This window comes from Pongo abelii, chromosome 1 (assembly GCF_028885655.2).
Source record: "Pongo abelii isolate AG06213 chromosome 1, NHGRI_mPonAbe1-v2.0_pri, whole genome shotgun sequence".
NCBI lineage: Eukaryota > Metazoa > Chordata > Mammalia > Primates > Hominidae > Pongo > Pongo abelii.
In genome coordinates, this window is record NC_071985.2 from 186100255 (window position 1) to 186126947 (window position 26693).

The following is a 26693-nucleotide window of genomic DNA, read 5'->3' on the forward strand; positions in this document are numbered from 1 at the left end:
TTCAGTTTCCAGCTGGTTCTCTTGGTTGTCCCCTTCCTAGCTGTCCCCTGCCTCCCAAGCTTCCTTGATGTCAGCCCTTGGCCAGGCAGTTCCCATGATCTCATTGGTCTCACTTCTGTGTGTGGTATCATCTCTCCGTGGTCCCTTCCACCAGCTCTCTGCCAGGACCACAGGCTGCCCCAAGCCCTGGCTCTCAGACCAGGATGTCCTCTTACTGTTGAGGACATTTTTGCTCTTCCTGGAACAGGGCTTGCACCTTGTTTTCCCCTCTCCCACCTAAAACATGTAAGTTTCATAGGGTTACATTATAGGTTATACCCAAACTCAGGCAGGAAAGAAAAGCCTCCACCCAGCAACTGCAGAGCTGAAGGGAGACTGCAGCACTGCTTACTTTAGTTAGACTTGAAGAGGAACTTCCAGCCAGGAGTTGGCTTTGAAAACAGGCTGTGGCGTTGCGTCTCCAGAGTGCCAGGTGGTCAAGGGGAGTTTCAAGATTACTGCCCTCATACTCAGAGTGACATATGCAGAAATACTATCTGTTTATTGTGCTTCAAGGAGCCATAAGATCAGGACTACTGCTGGACAAAGCCTCTTCCCGCAGCCTAGGGGTAGTAAAGATGGGGGGTAGAGGTGCTGGGGCTGGGGCCAGAATCACACAGTCTGCTCTGGCCTCTGCCCAACTTCACAGGGAAGTCAGGTGGCTGAAGCCAGCAGAACTTGCTCTGGGACCAGGGTGGAGGCACCTGCCTCCCATCCAGACCTAGCTGGGGGGTCTTGACTCCCCAGCTTGGCTCTCCTCCCAGGTTTTTTTTTTTTTTTTGTCCCTGGCAGTGCGTGGGTGACCAAAAGCTTGAGCTTGGGAATCATGCCGATTGGTTCAAATTCCAGCCTGCTCCTCACTGCCTGTGGGATCGCCTAGCCTTTCAGATCTTCCATTCGTTTGCCAGTAAAATTGGCTCTGTAGTACATTCCTTGCAGGGCTGCTGGGAGGAAACAGAGATGACATCCGTGTTATTATTGCTCCAGAGACTTGCCAGGAAGCCCTCCATGATCAGCGTAGATGCCATTTCTTCCCAGATGCTCCTTTCCCCACTCCTGGGTTCAGCACTTCCTGCGGGCAACTTCAGCCCCTGCTCCTCCCTCTCTTTGCACCCGCCTCACCTGCCCCACACACTCCACCCACCCCAAGGTGCTGTCTACTTGTCTGCATCCTGCTCCTGCCCTGGGTCTGGGAGCTCCTCAAGGGCAGGAATGGAGTGACTTCCCTCTCTGTGCACCCAGGACAGGGCTGGGCAGGAGTAGGGAAGCCCAAGGAGTGGCGAAGAGCCCCGAAGGAAGGGACTAAACTCCAGCCATCTGTCCCGCGGTGTCTGTTTATACCCCTCCTCCCTGCACGGGCTCAGACATACACATGCGCATATGCTCACTGTCTCTTTCTGGTTGAAGGTCCTGGGAGCCCTTCGGAACTCTGCTGCCTGGCAGGCCTTCAGTTTCGGGAGCTTTTCGTCTGCCCGTGGCCTCGGCTGCCACCTGGTGGCTGCGCGCTCTAAAGGAAGCGTAGATTGAGCAGAGCCTCGGAAGTTGAGCTTCAGGCGCGGCTCTTCCCCGTCACACTGGGACCAGACGCATTTCCATGACGTGGTCCCAGGAACCTCTCAGGTCATGCCTGCAACTGGGTCCTCCTGTGGAATGCAAGGGCAGTGGGGCCTCCGAGCCCCCTCCTTGTGGCCCCAGTGGCCGAGTCTGCGAACACCTCAGCCTCCCTGCATCGCTGGTGGGGTCAGCTTGGGCGTTTAGCCATCCTAGTCCTGACATTACACCTCCTCTTTCGGCAGGGGTCTGGGAGCGCAGTGGCTTTTGCCCTGGGCCATTTTTTTCCCCGAGGATGAGAGAGATGGCATCATTTCTGGGACCTCTGGCCCCCTGAAGAAACAAGATAGAGAGGGCTTGGCAGAGAGAGAGAGAGAGAGAGAGAGAGAGAGAGAGAGAGAGAGAGATATTAAGGATGAATCCCAGTGTCTGCTCTGAGCAAATTGGAAGATGATGGCATCAGGGGCACTGCTCTGGGCTGTATAGACTGTGCCTCCACTAAAGGGTCCCTGAGACCAGGTGTGGGCCCGTATCCCTGGAAGGAAGGGTAACTTCCTCTGATTCGAAGGCATCATATAGGCTAGTGAATGGCACTGAGAATGGCAGATGCCAGGAACAAGCAGGAGCATGTGTGGGATGAGGATGCAGCGTGGATGTGTGACGTTTCGGAGCCTGCAACACATCCGTAGGCAAGTCCTGGAGGAGCAGTTGGATGCATGGTGGAGTTCTGAAACAGCTGGGCAGTCGGCACTTGAGCCAGAGATTCTGCTTTCGACTTGGATGCCCATTGAGAGGTTAAGAGCTCAGGTCTGGGTCAGGCAGCTTGGAAGCAGCACAGCTTAAACACTTGGTAGCCTGGGACTGTGGATAAATCAACGTGACTCTCGGAGCTCCAGTTCACTGTAAATTAGGGCAGTAAATGATGTTTACATGGTAAGTGGTGTTATGAATGTTAAACATTCACATGAAATACACAGAATAGTGCTTAGCAACAATACACAGTAACTGTTAGCTATTTAGAAAATTACTGTTGTTATTATGATTATTTATTACAGAGTGAACTGACTTGGATGAGAGATCACGGTGCATCAGAGCTAGCAAGATCCTTAGGATCATTTAGCCCGGTTTACTAACATTACACTATGGAATTTAAGCCCAAGGAATGGAGAGTACCTGACCAGGGTTATGTAAGGAGTCGAGTGAGAAGTAAGCTGGACGCTCTGCTTGGCTGGCTGGTACAGAATGTGCCAGACCCATCTGCCAGCCTGGATCTCTTGAGGCATCAGCACAATGGACCTGGCCACACTGATTTGTTCCACACCGCTGAGGCTGGTACAGTTCTGGACATGGACTTTGTAAATGAATAACTGGGCCTTTGGTCAGTTCTAGCTGTGAGCTTGGAGATATGGGGTGGGATGGTGAGGACAGGTGGGGGCAAAGTGAGGAAAGGGGCAGGGAGGAGAGGCGAGAGAGAAAAAGGGGAATGAGACAGGCTGAGCTAGTGAGCTGGAATTGGAGGTTGGGAACAGGCTTTCCTTGATGGTGGTGGTGCTGTTTTCTTTTTAATTTTAATTTTATTTTATTTTAAGTTCCAGGCTACATGTGCAGGATGTTCAGGTTTGTTACATAGGTAAAAACATGGTGGTTTGCTGCACCTGTCAACCCATCACCTAGGTATTAAGCCCAGCATGCATTAGCTATTTATCCTGATGCTCTCCCCACCCCCCGTCCCAACAGGCCCCACTATATGTTGTTCCCCTCCCTGTGTCCATGTGTACTTATTGTTCAGATCCCACTTTTAAGTGAGAGTATGCAGTGTTTGGTTTTCTGTTCCTGTGTTAGTTTGCTGAGGATAATGGCCTCCGGCTCCATCCATGTCCCTGCAAAGTACATGATCTCATTCCTTTTTATGTCTGTATAGTATTCCATGGTATATATGTACCATATTTTCCTTATCTAGTCTATCATTTATGGGCATTTGGGTTGATTCCATGTCTTTGCTACTGTGAATAGTGCTGCAATGAACATACACTTGTATGTATCATTATTTTTTAATTTTTTTTTGAGATGGAGTCTTACTCCCTCACCCAGGCTGAAGTGCAATGGTGCAATCTCTGCTCACTGCAACCTCCTCCTCCCGGGTTCAAGCAATTCTCGTGCCTCAGCCTCCCGAGTAGCTGGGACTACAGGCGCATGCTACCACACCCGGCTAATTTTTTTTTTTTTTTGTATTTTTAGTAGAGATGGGGTTTTACCATGTTGTTCAGGCTGGTCTCGAACTCCTGTCCTCAGATGATCCACCCTCCTGGGCCTACCAAAGTGCTGGGATTACAGGCATGAGCAACCACACCCGGCCACATGTATCTTTATAATAGAATGATTTATTCCTTTGGGTACACACCCAGTAATGGGATTGCTGGGTCAAATGGTATTTCTGGCTCTGGGTCTTTGAGGAATCACCACACTGTCTTCCACAATGGTTGAACTAATTTACATTTGCTGGTGCTGTTTTCTACATTGAATCTGAGGGCTACTGTATGATGTGTAAGACACTTTCTGATTGGAGCCTCACAATGATCCTACCAGGTGGTTACAACTGAGCCCAAGTTTTAGAGGAAAAAATGCAGACTCAGAGAGAGAAAAGTGATTTGCCCAAGGTCGCATAGCCAGCTAATGGTGTTGAACCCTGGCCTTTTGACTTTAAATCTATTGCTAATTCTACTCCAGCATAGGGTTCTGTTTGGTGTGTGTGTGTGTGTGTGTGTGAAATGGGGAGATAAAGAAGGCAACAGTGTTTGCCTTTGCAGAGCATGCAGTTCATTTGGAAACATGCATGTGGGAAAGTGGGGAGGGACCCTGTCAAGCATCTAAGAGGAGTGGTGGCATTTGCTGTGTCCACCTCCATCCTTCCCACTCACTACTCAGTGCCTGTAGCCTTGTCTCTCTCCCCAACACTCTGCTGGGACTGCTCTCACCAAAAACACTATTGTCCGGCTCCCTGTTGAAAGGTAAGATGGTCTATCTGATTCTTCTGCTCTCAGTATAATAGGATAATCACCATTTTCTCTGGGAAGCTGTTCCTGACCACCTGCCCTCAGCTCATCAAGCTCCCGTGAGCTTGCAGGCTCACCCTGGTCATGCCGCCCATCTCTCTGAACAAGATTGTGAACTCTGAACTTTGTAAGGCAAAGACCACATACACCTCTTTATTGCAATGTGCAAGTGTCCTGGAATATAGGAGGTCTCCGAGAGCTATGTGTTGACATGGAGACCTTATCCCTTGCACTCAGTTACACTGCTTCCAGTAAAGTATCAACTTCTAGATCAGCACCTTCAGCTCCACTCCCTCCTGCACAGCTCCACAGGTACCTCAGGTCCAAAATGGAATTCTTGATCTTTCACCAACCTGAGTCCTCTGTTCCTGTAAGTGGCACCCATTCACCCAGACCAGAGATAGGGGAGTCACCCAAAATCCCCCTCTCCCTCAGCCCCTGAGTTTCACTTTCCAACACATCTCCCTCTAGGTTCTTTCCAACACATCTCCCTCCAGGTTCAAGCCTTGATTTTGCTTGATGTTTGCAGCTGCCTGCTTCCTTGTTTTCATTTTTACCCCCAAGTTTTCCTCTGCACTGCAGCTAGGGACACCTTTCCTGCTGGAATCCAGCCATTCACACCTGCGAGGGGAATCTAAATTCAAGGCAGGTGTAGCCTAGTGGCTATGTGCATGAGCTTGAAGCCAAATTTCCCTGAGCAAATCCCATCCTGCCAATTTTATATTAGTGGGATGTACCCTAACAAGGGTATATCAGGGACTGAATATGCAAATTAGGGATAAAATGAGGCCCATCTTATGAGGTTGTGGTGAAGAGTAAATGGATGTAAAGAAAGCATGTAGTATGCTCAGTGAATGACAGCCATCGTGATTTTCCTTTCCTTGCCTGCAATATCTCGAGCAGCCACTAGATGACTCCACCTCCTTCTCCCTTTCCAGTGCTGCCAACACACTACTGCTGGAACTTCTGCCTCCCCTCCCCTCCCTCACCACACATCTCCATGCCCCTGTTGTTCATATTTTTCCTTCTGCTAGCCTCACCTTCTTCGGGGCGTCTCCCTGACATCTTTTACTACATCTCACCCTCAGCTCTTGGAGGACGGGATGTCCCCACGAAAACTGGCATAGTGCCTGCATTGAACAAGTACTCAGTGTTTGCTGAATGAATGAATGTGGGTTAGTTAATACTAGCTCAGCTACTTACATCACTTAGCCTCCCCAGGTCTCAGGATCTCCTTTTATCTGTGGTGACCATCCAGTGTAAAGCCCTAGCATAAGACCTAGCATGCTTTAGACCCATGGTTGCCATGCACAGCCAGCTGCCTGTCAATCATTGCCCATTCCCGTTGCCCACCAGCTATTGTCCACTCTATGTTCACCCCTGTTACCTCACCCAGCTGAGGGTCTTAAACGTAGTTTTACCTCTTCTCAAAGGTCATTGTTTACTTGGTAGGGTAGGGTCTAGAAATAGTCTGCAATTTGGTTACAGTCTAGATTTAATTTGCAACCCAGCTGGGCTGGGTGAGCCCAGGCTTGGCTGATGGTTCAGCTGAGCCAAGAGGGCTCCCATCTGCCTGGAAAGCATAGGCTCAGCCTCCCCCTTCCCTGAACCCCTACCAAGCATCCTGGCTGGCTGTGCTCCTGGTCCTCTTTTTCTCTAGTCCAGTTCCTGTCCTGGCTTGGGCACTGGTTTCTGGCCACTCCTCATGGATCTCTAGTCTCTGCCTCTGTCTTTGCCTGCTTGACCCTGGTACTTGTGCCACTTACATCAAAGCCCTGAAGCAATAACTATTTTTTATAGGACCGACTCTCAGGAGATGAAGATCCAATCACTCTATCAAAGAATATGAGCATTTCCGAGGCTCTTGTAAGGTACATGCTTTCTATTGTTTTCCTTAAGGGTTGAATCCATCTACACTTAATCAATTCCACCACAGTGTAAACAGTGTGTGTGGAGGGGCGTGGGGGTGGTGGTAGACTAACAGAGGCTGAACACTTTCCAAAAACTTGTTCACTAAGTTTATTGCTTTCTCCATATGTAATACCAGTTCCTGTTCTCTGTATTGGTTGCAATATCTTTTTTTTTTTTTGAGATGGAGTCTTTCTCTCTCACCCAGGCTGGAGTGCAGTGGTGCGATCTCTGCTCACCGCAACCTCTGCCTCCCGGGTTCAAGCAATTCTCCTGCCTCAGCTTCCCGAGTAGCTGGGATTACAGGCGCACAGCACTATGCCCAGGTAATTTTTGTATTTTTAGTAGAGACGGGGTTTCACTGTGTTGGCCAGGCTGGTCTGGAACTCCTGACCTTGTGATCTGCCCGCCTTGGCCTCCCAAAATGTTGGGATTATAGATGTGAACCTCCGCGCCCGGCCTGCTTGCAATATCTTGAACAGCCACAAGATGGCAGAACTTATACAGTTACTGGTTCAGCATTGATCGTCCCATCAATGTGAAGTTTACTTTTTGTCCTTTACCTGTCCACTTGGGCACTGCCCTGGTGTTATGGACTGAATGTGAAAACTGATGAGAAGATCAATACTGGAACAGGAACTCCCCCATTACCAGTGCATATAGGGGAGTCTGCCCAGGCTGGGGGTCTGAGTGGAGTGGCCATTGATGGATCCTTGGTGAGATGTGAGGGTGGATAGAACCCTGGCTAGAAGTCAGGTGTTTGGGATGCTAGAACTGGCCTTGCCCTGCGTCGAGTTTAGCTACCACTTATTTCTTGAGGACTATCTCCATGCCGTATTTTGTCCAACCACCACAGTGAAAGCACCTATCACCAGGGTTTGTGTCTTAGGCAGCTGGTTGTTTTATAGAGGTCTCAGGCAATGCAAAGCCCAAGACAAACCTGTGTGGTCATGGCGACCTGGCAGTCTTTATTAAAATGGAAGCTCTGATGGCTGAATTTGTAAACCAGGTCGTTGTGATGCACGAAAGTATTCTGGCAAGGGCGGATGAGTTTGGTAATATTAGACACCACTTCTGGGCAGAAGTCTAAGGGTTCTGGAAGAGAAGAGGTGGAGCAGCATACTAACGGATGAAATGACTGGTGGCGAATGAGTTTACTTCTTGTCGTTTACTCATAACTTGTTCACTTGGGCACTACCCTGGTGTTATAGACTGAATGTATGTGTCCCCCTCAAATTCATGTGTTTAAATCTTAGCCCCCAGTGTGATGTTATTAGAAGGTGGGGCCTTTCGGAAAAAATTAGGTCATGAGGATGGAGCCCTCATGAATGAGATTAGTGCCCTTATAAAAGGGACCCCAACAAGCTCTCTTGTTCTCTTTCTGCCATGTGAGGACACAGCGAGAGGACAGCAGTCTACAGCCCTGAAGAGAGCCCTCACCAGCACCTGACCACGCTGCACCCTCATTTCAGACATCCAGCCTCCAGAACTGTGAGTACTATATTTCTGTTGCTTATAAGTGATCCAGTCTGTGGTATTTTGTGAGAGCAGCCCGAATGACTACCTTGTGACTGAAGGTAGACTTCATAATAGTGTTCGGGGTCACTGGGAAATGTGTTCAGAAGATTTCAGATGTGCATCAGCAATGGTCTTCTTCCATTTGTCCTGGAAAGAGATGAAAATCATATCACAAAAATGCTCATCTGTGTCTACTGGCCCTTTTCCTTACATATGCCTGAAACTCCAACCTCTATGGGTGCCTTTTAGTGCTTGTCTGGGCTGTGACATAGAGAGAAATTGAACAAAATAAATGTACAGTATAATTACAACTACTGTAAAGCAAAGCAATTTGCAAACATCAAAAGGAAATCCTGTGTCCAAACTGCCTATGTCCTATGGACCACACTGTGGGGCTCTGACAGTATTCTGTGTGACTGCCAGAAGATAACTTGACCCTCTTTAGCTAAAGGTAACACCAACCAGAGTCTCTATGATCTCTCACACACAATGCTCATCATTTAATGAGAAATCAGTAGGCATGATGACCCATTCACCAAAAGCCAAAGAAAAACCAAAGCAGACAACAGAAATAATCCCATAGGAGAAACAGATATTGAGTATTCAGACAGAAATATTAAAATAGCCATGATTAATGTGTTTTAGAAAATAGAGAGAAAGATGGAGCATCTCATCAAAGAGTTCCATCTATAAAAAGACTGAAATGGGAATTCTGTAATTTTTATTTTATTTTTAATTTATTTATATATATATACATTTTTTTTATTATACTTTAAGTTTTAGGGTACATGTGCACAACGTGCAGGTTTGTTACATATGTATACATGTGCCATGTTGGTGTGCTGCACCCATTAACTCGTCATTTAACATTAGGTATATCTCCTAATGCTATCCCTCCCCCCTCCCCCCACCCCACAACAAGCCCTGGTGTGTGATGTTCCCCTTTCTGTGCCCATGTGTTTTCATTGTTCAATTCCCACCTATGAGTGAGAACATGTGGTGTTTGGTTTTTTGTCCTTGTGATAGTTTGCTGAGAATGATGGTTTCCAGCTTCATCCCTGTCCCTACAAAGGACATGAACTCATCCTTTTTTATGGCTGCATAGTATTCCGCGGTGTATATGTGCCACATTTTCTTAATCCAGTCTATCATTGTTGGACATTTGGGTTGGTTCCAAGTCTTTGCTATTGTGAATAGTGCCACAATAAACATACGTGTGCGTGTGTCTTTATAGCAGCATGATTTATAATCCTTTGGGTATCTACCCAGTAATGGGATGGCTGGGTCAAATGGTATTTCTAGTTCTAGATCCCTGAGGAATCACCACACTGACTTCCACAATGGTTGAACTAGTTTACAGTCCCACCAACAGTGTAAAAGTGTTCCTATTTCTCCACATCCTCTCCAGCACCTGTTGTTTCCTGACTTTTTAATGATCGCCATTCTAACTGGTGTGAGACGGTATCTCATTGCGGTTTTGAATTGCATTTCTCTGATGGCCAGTGATGATGAGCATTTTTTCATGTGTCTTTTGGCTGCATAAATGTCTTCTTTTGAGAAGTGTCTGTTCATATCCTTTGCCCATTTTTTGATGGGGTTGTTTGTTTTTTTCTTATAAATTTGTTTGAGTTTATTGTAGATTCTGGATATTAGCCCTTTGTCAGATGAGGAGATTGCAAAAATTTTCTCCCATTCTGTAGGTTTCCTGTTCACTCTGATGCTAGTTTCTTTTGCTGTGCAGAAGCTCTTTAGTTTAATTAGATCCCATTTGTCAATTTTGGCTTTTGTTGCTGTTGCTTTTAGTGTTTTAGACATGAAGTCCTTGCCCATGCCTATGTCCTGAATGGTATTGTGTAGGTTTTCTTCTAGGGTTTTTATGGTTTTAGGTCTAACATTTAAGTCTTTAATCCATCTTGAATTAATTTTTGTATAAGGTGTAAGGAAGGGATCCAGTTTCAGCTTTCTACATATGGCTAGCCAGTTTTCTCAACACCATTTATTAAATAGGGAATCCTTTCCCCATTTCTTGTTTTTGTCAGGTTTGTCAAAGATCAGATGGTTGTAGATATGCGGCATTATTTCTGAGGGCTCTGTTCTGCTCCATTGATCTGTATCTCTGTTTTGGTACCAGTACTATGCTGTTTTAGTTATTGTAGCCTTGTAGTATAGTTTGAAGTCAGGTAGCATGATGCCTCCAGGTTTGTTCTTTTGGCTTAGGATTGACTTGGAAATGCAGGCTCTTTTTTGGTTCCATATGAACTTTAAAGTAGTTTTTTCCAATTCTGTGAAGAAAGTCATTGGTAGCTTGATGGGGATGGCATTGAATCTATAAATTACCTTGGGCAGTATGGCCATTTTCACGATATTGATTCTTCCTACCCATGAGCATGGAATGTTCTTTCATTTGTTTGTATCCTCTTTTATTTCATTGAGCAGTGGTTTGTAGTTCTCCTTGAAGAGGTCTTTCACACCCCTTGTAATTTGGATTCCTAGGTATTTTATCCTCTTTGAAGCAATTGTGAATGGGAGTTCACTCATGATTTGGCTCTCTGTTTGTCTGTTATTGGTGTACAAGAATGCTTGTGATTTTTGCACATTGATTTTGTATCCTGAGACTTTGCTGAAGTTGCCTATTAGCTTAAGGAGATTTTGGGCTGAGATGATGCAGTTTTCTAGATATACAATCATGTCATCTGCAAACAGGGACAATTTGAGTTCCTCTTTTCTTAATTGAATACCCTTTATTTCCTTCTCCTGCCTGATTGCCCTGGCCAGAACTTCCAACGCTATGTTAAATAGGAGTGGTGAGAGAGGGCATCCCTGTCTTGTACCAGTTTTCAAAGGGAATCCTTCCAGGTTTTGCCCATTCAGTATGATATTGGCTGTGGGTTTGTCATAAACAGCTTTTAATATTTTGAGTAACGTCCCATCAATACCTAATTTATTGACAGGTTTTAGCATAAAGGATTGTTGAATTTTGTCAAAGGCCTTTTCTGCATCTATTGAGATAATCCCATGGTTTTTGTCGTTGGTTCTGTTTATATGCTGGATTATGTTTATTGATTTGCATATGTTGAACCAGCCTTGCATCCCAGGGATGAAGCCCACTTGATCATGGTGGATAAGCTTTTTGATGTGCTGCTGGATTCAGTTTTCCAGTATTTTATTGAGGATTTTTGCATTGATGTTCATCAGGGATATTGGTCTAAAATTCTCTTTTTTTGTTGTGTCTCTGCCAGGCTTTGATATCAGGATGATGCTGGCCTCAGAAAATGAATTAGGGAGGATTCCCTCTTTTTCTATTGCTTGGAATAGTTTCAGAAGGAATGGTACCAGCTCCTCCTTGTACCTCTGGTAGAATTTGGCTGTGAATCCATCTGGTCTTGGACTTTTTTTGGTTGGTGAGCTATTAATTATTGCCTCAATTTCAGAGCCTGTTATTGGTCTATTCAGAGATTCAACTTCTTCCTGGTTTAGTCTTGGGAGGGTGTATGTGTTGAGGAACTTATCCATTTCTTCTAGATTTTCTAGTTTATTTGCGTAGAGGTGTTTACAGTATTCTCTGATGGTAGTTTGTATTTCTGTGGGATCGGTGGTGATATCCCCTTTATCATTTTTTATTGCGTCTATTTGATTCTTCTCTCTTTTCTTCTTTATTAGTCTTGCTAGCAGTCTATCAATTTTGTTGATCCTTTCAAAAAACCAGCTCCTGGATTCATTTATTTTTTGAAGGGTTTTTTGTGTCTCTATTTCCTTCAGTTCTGCTCTGATCTTAGTTATTTCTTGCCTTCTGCTAGCTTTTAAATGTGTTTGCTCTTGCTTCTCTAGTTCTTTTAATTGTGATGTTAGGGTGTCAATTTTAGAGCTTTCCTGCTTTCTCTTGTGGGCATTTAGTGCTATAAATTTCCCTTTACACATTGCTTTGAATGTGTCCCATAGATTCTGGTATGTTGTGTCTTTGTTGTCATTGGTTTCAAAGAACATCTTTATTTCTGCCTTCGTTCCGTTATGTACCCAGTAGTCATTCAGGAGCAGGTTGTTCAGTTTCCATGTAGCTGAGCGGTTTTGAGTGAGTTTCTTAATCCTGAGTTGTAGTTTGATTGCACTGTGGTCTGAGAGACAGTTTGTTATAATTTCTGTTCTTTTACATTTGCTGAGGAGTGCTTTACTTCCAACTATGTGGTCAATTTTGGACTAAGTGCAGTGTGGTGCTGAGAAGAATGTATATTCTGTTGATTTGGGGTGGAGAGGTCTGTAGATGTCTATTAGGTCCACTTGGTGCAGAGCTGAGTTCAATCCTGGATATCCTCGTTAACTTTCTGTCTTGTTGATGTGTCTAATGTTGACAGTGGGGTGTTAAAGTCTCCCATTATTATTGTGTGGGAGTCTAAAAGTCTCTTTGTAGGTGTCTAAGGACTTGCTTTATTAATCTGGGTGCTCCTGTATTGGGTGCATATATATTTAGGATACTTAGCTCTTCTTGTTGAATTGATCCCTTTACCATTATGTAATGGCCTTCTTTGTCTCTTTTGATCTTTATTGGTTTAAAGTCTGTTTTATCAGAGACTAGGATTGCAACCCCTGCGTTTTTTTGCTTTCCATTTGTTTGGTAGATCTTCCTCCATCCCTTTATTTTGAACCTATGTGTGTCTCTGCACATGAGATGGGTTTCCTGAATACAGCACACTGATGGGTCTTGACTCTTTATCCAATTTGCCAGTCTGTGTCTTTTAATTGGGATATTAACCCATTTACATTTAAGGTTAATATTGTTGTGTATGAATTTGATCCTGTCATTATGATGTTAGCTGGTTATTTTGCTTGTTAATTGATGCAGTTTCTTCCTAGCCTCGATGGTCTTTACATTTTGGCATGATTTTGCAGTGCCTGGTACCGGTTGTTCCTTTCCATGTTTAGTGCTTCCCTCAGGAGCTCTTTTAGGGGAAGCCTGGTGGTGGCAAAATCTCTCAGCATTTGCTTGTCTGTAAAGTATTTTATTTCTCCTTCACTTATGAAGCTTAGTTTGGCTGGATATGAAATTCTGGGTTGAAAATTCTTTTCTTTAAGAATGTTGAATATTGGCCCCCACTCTCTTCTGGCTTGTAGAGTTTCTGCCAAGAGATCAGCTGTTAGTCTGATGGGCTTCCCTTTGTGGGTAACCCGACCTTTCTCTCTGGCTGCCCTTAACATTTTTTCCTTCATTTCAACTTTAGTGAATCTGACAATTATGTGTCTTGGAGTTGCTCTTCTTGAGGAGTGTCTTTGTGGCATTCTCTGTATTTCCTGAATTTGAATGTTGGCCTGACTTGCTAGATTGGGGAAGTTCTCCTGGATAATATCCTGCAGAGTGTTTTCAAGCTTGGTTCCGTTCTCCCCATCACTTTCAGGTACACCAATCAGACGTAGATTTGGTCTTTTCACAGAGTCCCATATTTCTTGGAGGCTTTTTTCGTTTCTTTTTATTCTTTTTTCTCTAAACTTCTCGTTTCATTTCATTCATTTGATCTTGCATCATTGATACCCTTTCTTCCAGTTGATCCAATCAGCTACTGAGGCTTGTACATTCGTCATGTAGTTCTTGTGCCTTGGTTTTCAGCTCCATCAGGTCCTTTAAGGACTTCTCTGCATTGGTTATTCTAGTTAGCCATTCGTCTAATTTTTTTCAAGGTTTTTAACTTCTTTGCCATGGGTTCGAACTTCTTCCTTTAGCTCGGAGTACTTTGATCATCTGAAGCCTTCTTCTCTCAACTCATCAAAGTCATTCTCCATCCAGCTTTGTTCCGTTGCTGGTGAGGAGCTGCGTTCCTTTGGAGGAGAAGAGGCGCTCTGATTTTTAGAGTTTCCAGTTTTTCTGCTCTGTTTTTTCCACATCTTTGTGGTTTTATCTACCTTTGGTCTTTGATGATGGTGACGTACAGATGGGATTTTGGTGTGGATGTCCTTTCTGTTTGTTAGTTTTCCTTCTAACAGTCAGGACCCTCAGCTGCAAGTCTGTTGGAGTTTGCTGGAGGTCCAGTCCAGACCCTGTTTGCCTGGATATCAGCAGCGGAGGCTGCAGAACAGTGGATATTGGTGAGCAGCAAATGTTGCTGCCTGATCATTCCTCTGGAAGTTTTGTCTCAGAAGAGTACCCAGCCATGTGAGGTGTCAGTCTGCCCCTACTGGGGGGTGCCTACCAGTTAGGCTACTTGGGGGTCAGGGACCCACTTGAAGAGGGTCCGTTCTCAGATCTCCAGCTGTGTGCTGGGAGAACCACTACTCTCTTCAAAGCTGTCAGACAGGGACGTTTAAGTCGGCAGAGGATTCTCCTGCCTTTTGTTTGGCTATGTCCTGCCCCAGAGGTGGAGTCTACAGAGGCAGGCAGGCCTCCTTGAGCTGCAGTGGGCTCCACCCAGTTCGAGCTTCCTGGCCACTTTGTTTACCTACTCAAGCCTCGGCAACAGCGGGTGCCCCTCCCCTAGCCTCAGTGCCGCCTTGCAGCTTGATCTCAGACTGCTGTGCTAGCAATGAGTGGGGCTCCGTGGGCGTAGGACCCTCTGAGCCAGGCGCAGGATATAACCTCCTGGTGTGCCATTTGCTAAGACCACTGGAAAAGCGCAGTATTAGGGTGGGAGTGACCCGATTTTCCAGGTGCCATCTGTCACCCCTTTCTTTGACTAGGAAAGGGAATTCCCTGACCCCTTGCGCTTCCCGGGTGAGGCAATGCCTCGTCCTGCTTTGGCTCACACTTGGTGTGCTGCACCCACTGTCCTGCACCCACTTTCAGACACTCCCCAGTGAGATGAACCCGGTACCTCATTTGGAAATGCTGAAATCACCCGTCTTCTGCATCGCTCACACTGGGAGCTGTAGACTGGAGCTGTTCCTATTTGGCCATCTTGGCTCCACCTCTATATTAATATTTATCTTTGCATGAATTCAATCTCTTACCTTAACATTAAAAATATGAATTCCCTTATCTATGCCATATCCATTAACTATTGTAAACTTGGGGACATTATTTATTTTATCAGTTTCAAGCCTAGCTTTATACTCCATGCTAAGATCAGGATGAACTTCAAGTTCGAAACCTGCCTTCTTAAGTACACACGTGAGGAGCAGCAGCACAATTTCATATAAAGTAAGTTTAGCAATTACTTTACAATCAGTTAGATGAATAAGTGGATCATCTACATTCTCTACTCTTATAATTAATCAAGGGTATTTATGATTAATTTTCCCATCACGGCCACTTACCATCACAGAGTTTAAACTTTAAATTTAAAAACATTAACGTTTACAAGAAACGACTGGACTGGACACTATGGCTCACGCCTGTAATCTCAGCACTTTTTGAGGCTGAGATGGGCAGAACACGAGGTCAGGAGATCGAGACCATCCTGGCTAACATGGTGAAACCCATCTCTACTAAAAATACAAAAAGTTAGCTGGGCATGGTGGCACATGCTTGTAATCCCAGCTACTCAGGAGGCTGAGGCAGGAGAATCGCTTGAACCCAGGAAGTGGAGGTTGCAGTGAGCTGAGATCACGCCACTGCACTCCAGCCTGGGAGACAGAGTGAGACTCCATCTCAAACAAAAACAAACAAAACAACAACAACAACAACAAAAAACGGGCTGGACACAGTGGCTCACACCTGTAATCCCAGCACTTTGGGTGGCTGAGGCAGGTGGATCACTTGAGGTTGGGAGTTCAAGACCAGCCTGGCCAACATGGTGAAACCCTATCTCTACAAAAAATACAAAAATTAGCCAGGTGTGGTGGCAGGCACCTGTAATTCCAGCTACTCAGGAGGCTGAGGGAGGAGAATCGCTTGAACTCAGGAGGTGGAGGTTGCAGTAAGCTGAGATCGTGCCATTGCACTCCAGCCTGGGCAACAAAAGTGAAACTCCAAAAAAAAAAAAAAAAAAAAAAGAAAAGGGAGAGAGAGAGAAAGAAAAGAAGGAAGGAGGGAACTGGAGTGCTTCATTCATCCTAACTGAAGGAGAATGATAACTTGTGTCAGGCTTTAATGTTAAATATGCAGCAGGGCCGTTTGCCTATTCTTTGCTGAGTATGCTAAATATCATCATGATAAATACTCCTACATTAATTTTATTTTTAGGAACCATATTCCAGAAATTTAGACAATAACTTTTATTATTAAGACTTTACTGCTTACTATTTTATTTCTATGAGTATGAGCTTCATACCCAGTATTTCATTATGGCCCATGCATTCATTTCCTATCAAAGACTTTACTACCACTAACCTTAGCCCTATGTATGTCACATTTCAATCTTCATTATATCATGAACTATTCCACTACAAACATAAAAATGAGTTTTAAGCTAGATTTAAGCTAATGGTAGTTGGACAAGATTTTACACTTGAGCTGATGCTATAATGGGTTGAGGCTTTTGGGATGTTGGGATAAGGCAAACACATTTTGGTGGGGGAGGGCCATCTTCAAGGATCAGTAGGAAGACTATAATATGCTGGATAATGACCTTGAAAGATATCAAGTTATAATCTATAGAACCTGTAAATGATATCTTTTTTTTGGAAGAGTCTTAGCAGAGATGATGATGTTAAGAATCAATATGGGGAGATTATCCTGGATTATCAAGGTGAGCACTAAATGTAGAAGGAGATATGACACACACAGGAAGGCCATGCAAAGATGGAGCAGGGAGAGATTTGAAGATGCTGGCCTTGAAGATTGGAGGGATGCAGCCATAACCCATGGAATGCTGGCAGCCAGCAGCAGCTGGAGGAGGCAGGCAATGGATTCTCCCCTAGAGCTCTGCAGGGAACACAGCCCCACTGACACTTTGATTTAAGCCAGGCTAGTGATTTTGGACTTCAGGTCTTCAGAACAGTGACAATAAATTTCTGCTATTTTTTTCTTCTTTCTTTTTCTCTCTCTCTTTCTTTCTTTCTTTCTCTCTCTCTCTCTCCTTCTTCTTTTTTTTTTTTGTTTAAGACAGGCTCTTCTTTAAGTTGCTGAGTCTAGTCTCAAACTTCTGGGCTCAAACAATCCTTCCATTTCTGCTGTTAGAGTAGCTGGGACTACAGGCTCATGCCATTGCAACTGGCTCTGTCATTTTAAATCACCATATTTGTGTTAATTTGTGACAGAAGCCCTAGGATTTTGGTAGTACAGGTGAGGTGTGCTGTCATAAATACTCACAAATGTAGAATTGGCTTTGGAATTGAAGAATACATAGAGATTGGAAGATTTTTGAAGTGCATGATAGGAAAAGCACAGACTGCCTTAAACACAGTATTAGTAGATATATGAACATTAAAATGCTTCTCATGAGGGCTCAGAGGGAAGTGAGAAGTATGGATGAAAAAGCTTATATTGGTTTATAGAATAATTAGATATTCTATAAATAGATATTATTAGATATTAGATTTTATTAGATAATTAGATATTAGATATAATTAGATTTCACAGCTCCAGATTTTTAGAGGGATTTTATCCAAGGATGCCTTATACCCAGGGCCTCACATATACCTACATTAGATGACTTAGAAAATAAAATTGATACTTTTGAGCTCATGATATTTAGATGAGATTTTGGTTGTGAGTTGATGCTATGAAGAAGTGAGGTTTTTGGGTTGTTGGGAAGGGATGAATATATTTGCATGTGGTCTGGATGTGACTCTTTGGGAAACAGAAGGCAGACTGTGGAAGCCTGAGTAGTGATCCCCAAAGATGTCAGGTTCTAACTCCTGAAACTTTTCTGTTATCTTTTTTAAAAAAATGGTTGTGGAGGATGTGATTATATTGAGGATTTTGAGATTGGGAGATTAATCTGGATTATCAAGGTGAGCCATGAATGAAATCGTTTGCATCCCCTCATAAGAGGGAGGAAGAGGAAGACTTGACATACACGTGGGTGAAGGCCATATGGAGACAGAGCAGAGAGACATTTAAAGATGTTGACTTTGAAGAATAGAGTTATGTGGCCACAAAGCAAGGAATGCCAGCAGCCACCAGGAGCCATAAGTGGAAGGAAGTGAATTTGCCTTGAAGATTCCAGAAAGAGCGTGGCCCTGCTTTTACCTGCTTTTGGTTAGTAATTCCGATTTCAGATTCTGGCCACCAGAACTATGAGATAATAAATTTCTATTGTTTTTAGCCACCAGGTTTCAGGTAATTCGTTAAAATAGCCTAAGGAAACTAAAATAGGTAGGATAACAATCACTGCTGTTAATATCTCAGAATTCTTCACTTATCTATTCATTTATTTATTCAAAATGAAATATTTTCAATGTCACAGTTCAGTCGCTCAAGGCAGAAAAATTTTTACACTAAAACATTATAAAGTATGCACTGAAGGAATAAATGGTGGGCTTGGGCCACCCAGCGAAGAAGAAAATAAACAAACAATGGGGTCTTTAAGGATGAAGAGAAGTTTAACAGTTGGCAAATACTAGAAAAAGGAAATAGCACTGGCAAATCCATGAAGATCATATGCAAAAGAGCAGAAATGGGACAAGTTCATCCTGGAATAATCACTACTTGTAGTTTTTTCATGGTTATTTACCCAAGGTCATAGCCAAGGCCACCAATTCAGAAACTAAACCAAAATATTTATGAGGGAGATTCCATGGAAGTCAGCTCTCCAAGGGGTCCCATTTCCTACTGCTCCTGAATCCATCTAAACTTTTACTCCCAACACCCTCCTCCTTTGCCCCACCTCATGACAGGTGATTCATTACAGAACACAGAGGGTCAGTTTTCTTTTCTTCAGGCCTGAAATACTGGGCTACTATCTAAGCCAAAGGGTAGGGACATGTAACCACTTACACTACATTCCCCCCAACCTTCACCAGTTCTGTGGTTACATTCCACCACCCATCCCTGCCTCCCCAGTCCCCAACCAGGGACTCTTGAACCTTGACTCTTTCCCCCCTTGAGTCAGCACCCATATTTCATGCATAGTATGAAGAACAGTAGTGAGAAGAGCTTAGAAGTCAGAGAGTTTGGTTTTGAATTCTGGTTGTGAGTTTTGCTTTCCCTCCCTGATACCTCAATTTCTTCTTTACAGTTGGGTGTGTAATGTGGTAATAGCCAACATTTAGTGAGAACTTACTGTATTCTGTCCACCAAGTAAAAACTTCATATGGTTTCTTTCACAACAACCCTATAAAAGAGATTTTTAAAAAATGCACCTACAGTGGGTGAGAAAACCTAAGGCATAAAGAGGGTAGCTAACTGTCTAGGATCCCCGAGTTGGTAAGAGCTGTGGCTGGGATTGTAACCCAGACAGTCAGGCTCCAGAGACTTTGCTGTTAATCATTCATGTAAAGGAGGTAATGATTAAGTTGAGCCTCCAGTCCAGATGGCAGCCCCTAAACTTTCAAGGGGGCATTTCATGTTTGCTGTGTTTTATTTCATGTTTCCAAATAACAGGAGATGTGTCAGATTATGAACTGCACATATTGGCATACACGCGAGTCTCACTATCCAGGGCAGCTCCTGTGAGAAAGTGAATGGCAAACTGTGGGGCTAGGAGTAGCACAGTCATTGAAGATAATGAACATTGTGGAGAATGTTTAATGATATGAATAAAGTGTATAAGAAAGTATAAAGAAGAATATAAAACTATGTAAAAGTATAAGTGTAACTCTTAGAAAAGTGTACTTGTGATTGTCAAGATTTATTAAAACATATTTTTCCCATTCATTTGCCACTTAGACATCTCCAGCAAAGACTCCTGGAAGGTGGTATCTCAGCTGCTATGTCCTTTGCTTCCCATGGCGTGAAGCAGAGGACTGTGCCTATTGATGATGCCCAGTAAATACCCACTGATTGGATCAATGAGTGAGAGTGGGAATGAGTCAGACTTTGGAGTGGTTACATCACCATTTTGAAGAGACTCAGTTCAGTTTTGGGTGCCATATCGTAAAAAGCGAATCCGTGTTTTGTTGCTGATGTTTCCTGGTTCAGGGTTTAGGCCAAGAAAGGCAGGGGAGGAGCAGTCCATTCCCATGGTGGCAGCTTGAAGCAGTTACTCCTGTGGGTGGATCAGTCCAGGCACTTGTTTTCTGGGCTTTGATAAAGTTGAGTTTAATGTTGATGCAATTTTACATATCTTATTTACCTTTACTCTTCTACTAAAACTGAATAGCCCATACAGATTACTTTTGTTAAAAAAAAACCAGGCTTTCATAAAATATAATTTGCAGACCAGAAAATCCAACACTTAAAATTCAGTGATCTTGGTGTATGTTACTTTTTAAAAATTAGCATAGCATACGGAACCTACAATTGGACACTCTAACCCATTTTAATTGTACAGTTCAATGGCATTAATTACATTCACAATTTCCCCCCTTTTATTTTAGCTCATTTGAATTTTGAGGACTTAGTTTAGAGAGGTACATAGAAAATATAAACCCAAGGAGAGAGGGATCAATTCTAGTTGGGTTCTAACTATAGAAATATCTAAAAATATTTGATGAATTTTTGTAGAATCTCTTTTCTTTTTCTTTCTTTTTTTTACTTTAAGTTCTGGGATACATGTGTTGAATGTGCAGGTTTGCTACATAGGTACACACGTGCCATAGTGGTTTGCTGCACCTATCAACCAGTCATCTAGGTTTCAAGCCCAGCATGCATTAGGTGTTTGTCTTAATGCTCTCCCTCCCCTTTCCCCCCACACCATGACAGTCCCTGGTGTGTGATGTTCCCCTCCCTGTGTCTGTGTGTTCTCATTGTTCAACTCCCACTTATAAGTGAGAACATGCAGTGTTTGGTTTTCTGTTCCTGTGTTAATTTGCTGAGGATGATGGGTTCCAGTTTCATCCATGTCCCTGCAAAGGACATGAACTCATCATCTTTTATGGCTGCATAGTATTCCATGGTATATATGTGCCACATTTTCTTTATCCAGTCTATCATTGATGGGCATTTGGGTTGGTTCCAAGTCTTTGCTATTGTGAATAGTGCTGCAATAAACATATGTGTGCTTGTGTCTTAATAATAGAATGATTTATAATCCTTTGGATATATATACCCAGTAATGGGATTGCTGGGTCAAATGGTATTTCTGGTTCTAGATCATTTGAGGAATCACCACACTGTTTTTCACAATGGTTGAACTAATTTACACTCCCACCAACAGTGTAAGAGCATTCCTATTTCTCCACATCCTCTCCAGCATCTGTTGTTTCCTGACTTTTTAATGATTGCCATTCTAACTGCCATGAGATGGTATCTCATTGTGGTTTTGATTTGCATTTCTCTAATGACCAGTGATAGTGAGCTTTTTTTCCTATGTTTGTTGGCTGCATAAATGTCTTCTTTTGAGAAGTGTCTGTTCATATCCTTCGCCAACTTTTTGATGGGGTTGTTTTTTTCTTGTGAATTTAAGTTGCTCATAGATTCTGGATATTAGACCTTTGTCAGATGGATAGATTGCAAAAATTTTCTCCCATTCTGTAGGTTGCCTGTTCATTTTGATGATAGTTTCTTTTGCTAAACAGAAGCTCTTTAGTTTAATTAGATCCTATTTATCAATTTTGGCTTTTGTTGAAATTGCTTTTTGTGTTTTAGTCATGAAGTCTTTGCCCATGCCTATGTCTGGAATGATATTGCCTATGTTTTCTTCTAGGGTTTTTATAGTTTTAGGTTTTATATTTAAGTCTTTAATCCATCTTGAGTTAATTTTTGTGTACAGTATAAGGAAGGGGTCTGGTTTCAGTTTTCTGCATATGGCTAGCCAGTTTTCCTAACACCATTTATTAAATAGGGAATCCTCTCTCCATTGCCTGTTTTTGTCAAGTTTGTTGAAAATCAGATGGTTGTAGATGTGTGGTGTTATTTTTGAGGTCTCTGTTCTGTTCCATTGGTCTATATCTCTGTTTTGGTACTAGTACCATGCTGTTTGGTTACTGTAGCCTTGTAGTATAGTTTGCAGTAAGGTAGGGTGATGTCTCCAGCTTTGTTCTTTTTGCTTAGCATTGTCTTGGCTATATAGGGCCTTTTTTGGTTCCATATGAAATTTAAAGTAGCTTTTTCTAATTCTGTGAAGAAAGTCAATGGTAGCTTGATGGGAAGAGTATTGAATCTATCAATTACTTTGGGCAGTATGGCCATTTTTACCATATTGATTCTTCCTATCCATTAGCATGGATTTTTTTTCCATTTGTTTGTGTCCTCTTTTATTTTGTGGATCAGTGGTTTGTAGTTCTCCTTGAAGAGGTCCTTCACATCCCTCGTAAATTATATTCCTAGGTATTTTATTTTCTTTGTAGCAATTATGAATGGGAGTTCATTTATGATTTGTCTCTCTGCTTGTTTATTATTGGTATATAGGAATACTTGTGATTTTTGCACATTGATTTTGTATCCTGAGACTTTGTTGAAGTTGTTTATCAGCTTAAGGAGTTTTTGGGCTGAGACGATGGGGTTTTCTAAATGTACAATGATGTCATCTGCAAACAGAGACAATTTGACTTCCTCTCTTCCTAATTGAATACCTTTATTTCTTTCTCTTGCCTGATTGCCTGGCCAGAATTTCCAATACTATGTGGAATAGGAGTGGTGAGAGAGGGCATCTTTGTTTTGTGCCAGTTTTCAAAGGAAATGCTTCCAGCTTTTGCCCATTCAGTATGATATTGGCTATGGGTTCGTCATAAATAGCTCGTATTATTTTGAGATATGTTCCATCAATGCCTAGTTTATTGAGATGTTTTAGTATGAAGGGGTGTTGAATTTTGTCAAAGGCCTTTTCTGCATCTATTGAGATAATCATATGGTTTTTGTCACTGGTTCTGTTTATGTGATGGATTACATTTATTGATTTGCATATGTTGAACCAGCCTTTCATCCCAGGAATGAAGCCAACTTCATTGTGGTGGATAAGCTTTTTGATGTACTGCTGGATTCAGTTTTTCAGTATTTTATTGAGGATTTTTACATAAATGTTCATCAGGAATATTGGTCTGAAATTTTTTTGTTATTGTTGTGTCTCTGCCAGGTTTTGGAATCAGGATGATGCTGGCCTCATAAAATGAGTTAAGTATGAGTCCCTGTTTTTCTATTGTTTGGAATACTTTCATAAGGAGTGGTAGCAGCTCTGCTTTGTACCTCTGGTAGAATTTGGCTGTGAATCCATCTGGTCCTGGGCTATTTTTAGTCTGGCTAGTGGTCTATTTAGTTAATCTTTTCAAAAAACCAGCTCCTGGATTCATTGATTTTTTGAAGGGTTTTTTCATGTCTCTATCCCCTTCAGGTCTGCTCTGATCTTAGTTATTTCTTGTCTTCTGCTAGCTTTTGAATTTGTTTGCTCTTGCTTCTCTAGCTCTTTTAATTGTGATGTTAAGGTGTCGATTTTAGATCTTTCTTGCTTTATTTAGTGGGCATTTAGTGCTATACATTTCCCTCCAGACATTGCTTTAGCTGTGTCCCAGAGATTCTGGTACATTGTCTCTTTGTTCTTATTGGTTTTAAAGAACTTAGTTACTTCTGACTTAATTTCATTATTTACCCAGTAGTCATTCAGGAGCAGGTTGTTCACTTTCCATATAGTTGTGTGGTTTTGAGTGAGTTTCCTAATCCTGAGTTCTAATTTGATTGTACTCTGGTCTGAGAGGCTGTTTGTTATTATTTCCATTCTTCTGCATTTGCTGAGGTGTGTTTTACTTCCAATTATGTGGTCAGTTTTAGAATAAGTGTTATGTGGTGCTGAGCAGAATGTATATTCTGTTGAATTGGGGTGGAGAGTTCTGTAGATATCTATTTGGTCCACTTGGTACAGAGCTGAGTTCAAGTCCTGAATATCCTTGTTAATTTTCTGTCTCATTGATATGTCTAATACTGGCAGTGGGGTGTTAAAATCTCTCACTATTATTGTGTGGGAGTCTAAGTCTCTTTGTAGGTCTCTAAGAACTTGTTTTATGAATCTGGGTGCTCCTGCATTGGGTGCATGTACATTTAGGATAGTTAGCTCTTTTTGTTGCATTGATCCCTTTGCCATTATGTAATGCCTTTCTTTGTCTTTTTTTTTTTTTAATCTTTGTTTTCTTAAAGCCTGTTTTATCAGAGACTAGGATTTCAACCCTGCTTTTTTTTTTTTTTTTTTTTTTTGCTTTCCATTTGCTTGGTAAATATTCCTCCATCCCTTTATTTTGAGCCTTTTTATGTCTTTGAACTTGAGATGGGTCTCTTTAATACAGCACACTGGTGGGTCTCGTTATCCAATTTGCCAGTCTGTGTCTTTTAATTGGGGCATTTAGCCCATTTTCATTTAAGGTTAATATTGTTATGTGTGAATTTGATCCTGTCATCATGATACTAGCTGGTTATTTTGCACTTTAGTTGATGCATTATCTCCATAGTGTCATTGGTCTTTATATTTTGGTGTGTTTTTGCAGTGGCTGGTACTTGTTTTTTTCTTTCCATAATTTTGCTTCCTTCAGGAGCTCTTGTAAGGCAGGCCTGGTGGTGACAAAATCCCTTAGCATTTGCTTGTCTGGAAAGGATTTTATTTCTCCTTCAATTATGAAGCTTAGTTTGGCTGGATGTAAAATTCTGGGTTGAAAATTCTCTTCTTTAAGAATGTTGAATATTGGTCCCCACTCTCTTCTGGCTTTTCTGTAGGATTTCTGTAGAGAGATCCATTGTTAGTCTGATGGGCTTCCCTTTGTAGGTAACCTGGCTTTTCTCTCTGGCTGCCCTTAACATTTTTTCTTTCATTTCAACCTTGGAAATCTGATGATTATGTGTCTTGGGGTGGCTCTTCACTAGGAGTATCTTTGTGGTGTTCTCTTATTTCCTGAGTTTGAATGTTGTTTTGTCTTGCTAGGTTGGGGAAGTTCTCCTGGATAATACCTTGAAGTGTGTTTTCCAGCTTGGCTCTATACTCCCCATCAGTTTCGGAGACCCTAATCAACCTAGATTTGGTCTTTTCACATAGTCCCATATTTCTTGGAGGCTTTGTTTGTTCCTTTTCCATCTTTTTTCTCCAATCTTGTCTTCATGCTTTATTTCATTAAGTTGATCTCCAATCTCTGATATCCTTTCTTTTGCTTGATTCATTCGGCTACTGATACTTGAATATGCTTCACAAAGTGCTTGTGGTGTGTTTTTCAGCTCCATCAGGTCATTTATGTTCTTCTCTAAACTGGTTATTCTAGTTAGCAGTTCCCGTAACCCTTTTTCAAGGTTCTTGGCTTCCTTGCATTGGGTTAGAACATGCTCTGTTAGTACAGAGGAGTTTGTTATTACCCACCTTCTGAAGCCTACTTCTGTCAATCCATCAGTTTTGTGTTCTTGCTGGAGAGGAGTTGTGATCATTTGGAGGAGAAGAGGCATTCTGGTTCTATGAATTTTCGGCATTTTTGCACTGATTTTTCCTCATCTTCATGGATTTATCTACCTTTGATGTTTGAGTCTGATGACCTTTGGATGGGGTTTCTGTGTGAAGGTTGTTTTTGTTGATGTTGATGTTATTGCTTTCTGTTTGTTAATTTTTCTTCTAACAGTCAGGCCCCTTTTCTGTAGGTCTGCTGCAGTTTGTTGGCAGTCCGCTCCGGACCCTATTTGCCTGAGTATCACCAGTGGAGGCTGCAGAACAGCGAAGATTGCTGCCTGCTCCTTCGTCTGGAAGCTTCCTCCCAGAGGATGAAGCTGGCATCCTCCAGATGCCAGTCGGAGCTCTCCTGTATGAGGTGTCAGTCAACCCCTGTTGGGAGGTCTCTGGCAGTGAGGGGGCATGGGGTTCAGGGACCCACTTAGCAGAGCTCAAGCACTGTGTTGGTAGAACCCTGCTTGTCAGGATCCATTGCTGTCTTCAGAGCCATCAGGCAGGAAAGTTTAAGTCCGCTGAAGCTATGCCCACAATGAGGTGGGAATTTTATCTATAAGCTCCTGGCTGGGGTTGCTGCCTTTCTTTCAGAGATGCCCTGCCCAGTGAAGAGGCCTCTACAGAGGCAGACTGGCCACAGCCGCTTTGCCTCACTGTGTTGAGTTTTGCCCAGTCCGAACTTTCAGGCCATTTTAGCACTGTCAGGGGAAAACCGCCTACTCAAGCCTCAGTAATGGCAGACGCCCCTCCCCCCAACAAGCTCAATCGTCCCAGGTTGACTTCAGACTGCTGTGCTATCAGTGAAAATTTCAAGCCAGTGGTTCTTAGCTTGTTGGGTCTTGTGGGAATGGAACCCACTGAGCGAGACCACTTGGTTCCCTGGCTTCAGCCCCCTTTCCAGAGGAGTGAACAGTTCTGTCTCACTGGGGCTCCAGGCACCACTAGCGTATGAAAAAAAAAACCTCCTGCAGCTAGCGTAGTGTCTGCCTGAACAGCTGCACAATTTTGTGCTTGAAACCCAGGGCCCTGGTGGTGTAGGCACATGAGGGAATCTCCTGGTCTACAGATTGCAAAACCATGGGAAAAGTGTGGTATTTGGGCTGGATAGCACAGTCCCTCATGGCTTCCCTTGGTTGGGAAAGGGAGGCCCCCGACTCCTTGCATTTCTCCAGTGAGGCTGTGCCCCACCCTGCTTCTGCTCACCCTCTGTGGCCTGCACTGACTGCCTAACCAGTCCTAAAGAGATGAACAGGATACCTCAATTGGAAATGCAGAAATCACCCGCCTTCTGCATTGGTCTTGCTGGGAGCTGCAGACC

At 43.0% G+C, this 26693-nt stretch overlaps 1 long non-coding RNA gene across 3 annotated transcripts in view; it reads left to right on the plus strand.

The window, feature by feature from the left end:
* The first annotated feature begins 1912 nt into the window (after positions 1 to 1912).
* Positions 1913 to 26693, plus strand: part of LOC129050987 (uncharacterized) — a 96686-nt gene continuing 71905 nt past the window's right edge. The window contains exons 1-5 of one of the 3 annotated variants that reach the window (XR_008514917.2): positions 1913 to 2523; positions 2646 to 2968; positions 6444 to 6514; positions 6736 to 6877; positions 7945 to 8042. This is a non-coding gene — a long non-coding RNA (uncharacterized LOC129050987). The remainder of the gene's footprint in view (positions 2524 to 2645; positions 2969 to 6443; positions 6515 to 6735; positions 6878 to 7944; positions 8043 to 26693) is intronic. The other 2 variants (XR_010135874.1, XR_008514918.2) reach the window with 2 other exon arrangements.